Below are 3672 nucleotides of genomic sequence, written 5' to 3' on the forward strand. Positions count from 1 at the left end.
CCGCCTATTAAAATGTAAATAAAACTCCAGAATGGACAGTGCTTTTACTAAAAAAAGGATTTGCTTTTGTGAATACAGTCACAATATTTTTATCGATACTCAGTCTTTGTAACAACTTTGATTAACATACTGTATACCACTTGAGCATATGTGAGGTATGGTTTTATTTACTTTCAGTATTATAAAATAAATGGATAAATTGATATTCTTTATGATATGCTTTGCCCTCTACTCTTAGAAGCATGTGATGTCAAAGATTTCCAATGTTAAGAAAAATGGCAAATGGCTTGGGTACACTCTTAGCAGACCTTCAATGAAACATCCATTAACCCATCCAGTTTTTAAACCAACTTAATTCAAATATAAAGTCAAAATATATCAGTACTACAGAATTCAATGACAAGTTACCCGATGGGTGCTGGCTGTGTTTGAGACCTTATTGGTTTTGAACTGAGGGAAAAAATAATTCTGTTAAGGTAACTAACAACATCTAATTGGCTTGGTATAGTTTACAGGAGTTGGTTTCCACCTTGTGCCAATATTTGCCACATTAGATTTCAGTGCAATGTGGTTGTAATGCTTAACAGTGGAGAAACCAAGACTTCCAAGATGAACATTCTATGAAATCCTCACAAGATGTGCATTAGAATTACAACCTGGAATGTGAAAGTAATGGTAATCGGAGAGAATTCGAAGAGTGAAAAGGTACAGAAAACTAAATCATAATAATAATATTTTACATTTATTGAGCGCCTTTCACAAACCCAAGGTCGCTTTACATACAGAGTAATAAAAAAAAAAAATTACACAGATAACAAAAGTTCATAGAAGAGGAAAGTTTTCAGTTGAAATTTAAAAGTGCAGAAAGAGGAGTAATCTCGGAGAGACTGAGGAAGAGCGTTCCAGAGTTGAGGGGCCATAACACACCTGCCTCCCAGGGTGGAGAGTCTGGTGGGTGGGACAGTAATGAGATTACTGCTCGAGGACCTGAGAGAGCGACAAGGAGTGTATGGAGATAGGAGCTGAGTGAGTTAGAGGGTGGCCAGGTTATGCAGGGCTTTGAAGTTGAGAAGCAGAGTCTTGAATTTAATCCTCAATGCAACTGGTAACCAGTGAAGCTGGGAGAGAATAGGGGTGATGTGAGCAAAACGCTTTGTGTGGGTGAGGACTCTGACTGTGGAGTTCTGAATGTACTATAGCTTCTGTATAGATTTTGCAGGGAGGCCAATGAAGAGGGAATTACAGTAATCCATACGAGACATTATGAAACAATGAACCAGAGTTTGAACATCATTAAAGGACAGAAATGGACGGAGGTGGGCAATGTTACGGAGATGATAAAATAGGTGGGCAATGTTACGGAGATGATAAAATGAAATTTTGGAAAGAGACCTAATGTGTAACTCAAAGTTAAGTGATGAATCAAACAAAACACCAAGATTTCTGACAACAGAAGCAAGTTTGACAAGTGTGCCATCAACAGAAACAGAGAAATTGGATGCCTTAGAAAGTTGGGATTTTGGACCTGCCAGTAACACTTCAGTTTTATTGGCATTAAGTTTGAGAAAGTTATTTTCCATCCATAGCTTAAGAGCAGTGATGCAGTCAGTGAGCGTGCTGGGAGGTGAATCTATAGGGGAGTCTGTACTAAGATATAACTGTATATCGTCTGCATAACAGTGGAAGTTAAGACCATGTCTGTGAATATTCTGACTCAAAGGAAGGATATAAAGTAGAAAATGTAATGGCCCAAGGACTGAACCCTGAGGGACACCATGCGACACACGTGAGGTGGAGGATTTATACTGGCCGAGTGTGACAAACTGTTGCTTATTAGAGAGGTATGATGTGAGTCATTAAAGGGCTAAGCCAGAGATGCCTACAGCACTTACGTCAAGAAGGAGGAGAATATTAAGTGAACCATAGTCTGCAGATCGGAGAAGATCATTAACTACATGGAGAAGAGCTGTCTCAGTGCTGTGCTGTGTATGAAAGCCAGACTGAAAAGGCTCATAGAGTGTATTGTCTAGAAGAAAAGCATGGAGTTGTGTAGCAACCACGTATTCCATCACCTTAGCCAAAAAAGGGAGATTAGAGATAGGCCTGTAACTGGAGAGAGAAAGGAAGGGTGCAGGTCAGGTTTTTAAGGATTGGGGCAGTTTTGAGGGCAGTAGGGACAGAACCTGAAATGAGTAAAGTAAAGTAAAGAAGATATACCATAATATAAGCAAAGTATACTACAGATTGGGGGGCATTTTCAAAGGAGAGTGTTACTTTTATAAGGGAATAAAAAAACAGGGAGAGAGATGAGCAAGATAGTGAAAAACTGGTGAATGTGATGTCAGAAAGCAAGAATTTTTTTTTTTAATTTTAATGATTTTTTTAAAAATAAAATACACTCTAAACACATAACTCAAGTTTTACAAAATGAAAAAAGTTCAGAACAAATCAACCACCATCCCTGAGAAAGAGAGCTAGTCCAGCAGAGTAAAACTTTATGCTAGTAAAGACAAATGAATAGATAAAATAATAAATGAATACAGATTAATGGAGTAAAAGACGGGAGAGTATCTGCTTCCTCAATTTAAATGCTAATTCTAAAATGTTATTGATTAGATCCTGCCAGGTTTTGAAAAAGTTTTGTACAGATCCTCGAAGTGAGAATTAGATTTTTTTCCAGTTTAAAATAGTATATAACATCAGTTACCCACTGACTTAGAATAGAAGAGTTAGGATTCTTACAATTGAGCAAGATAAGTCAACGTGCCAATAGTGTAGTAAATGCAATTACAGTTTGTTTATCTGGGAGTACACCAAACACAGCCATTAGTGGATTATGAGGGATTGTGACACCAAGGCTGTCTGATAGGCATTTAAAAATTTTGATCCAGAATTATGTTAATTTGGTGCAGGCCCAAAACATGTGACCCAGTGAGGCCAGCACTTGATTGCAGCGTTCACAGGTTGGATCTTGCCCTGGAAACATTTTGGACAATGAACGAGAAAAGTAAGAATTTAAAAGTAAGAAATTCAATGACACATGAAGAATACAAGTCAGTGTTAGAAAAATGACAATGGGGAACCAGATCAGTCAACAAAATGAAAGTTATTTTTGTAATGGAAGAATGGTATTCCTCTTTTCAAGTACTGTTGCTAGTTCACATGCTCAAGAAATCTTAAAAATTTTCTTGGTCAAATATTTTTTCAGTTATCATCTTACAAACTGCTTATACTGTATATAGAACATTGAACAGAAAATGAAACAATCATCACCTGCCAGAACAACATAAAAGTCTCTTTAGCGAGATTAATAAGTAGATTGGAGCATAAACATAGTCTTGCATCGGCTTCTCATGTTTGACTCCTTGTCACAGGAAAAAATGTAGGAGCCCACTAGTATGTGCTGTTGACTCGATGGTCACAGCGCCAGAACCTTTACTACCAAACAGTTAAGGATCTAGCCTTTTAATAAATTTTCAAGTATAAGGAATGCAGTGAATTAGGGCCAGTTAAAAAGAAATGTCATGACACCATTCTATTTTAAGGATTTCTGCTATGCTTGAATTAAACCTTAGAAGGTGGGCCAGCAGCCCCTTGTGAGACTGAAAGCTGAGCTAAGAGGAACAAAGCTCATTAGCAAGAGCAAGAGTGGCCAAGTTCTAGAGGTAAGAA

The sequence above is a fragment of the Polypterus senegalus genome, chromosome 5, assembly GCF_016835505.1.
Source record: "Polypterus senegalus isolate Bchr_013 chromosome 5, ASM1683550v1, whole genome shotgun sequence".
NCBI classification, from domain to species: domain Eukaryota; kingdom Metazoa; phylum Chordata; class Cladistia; order Polypteriformes; family Polypteridae; genus Polypterus; species Polypterus senegalus.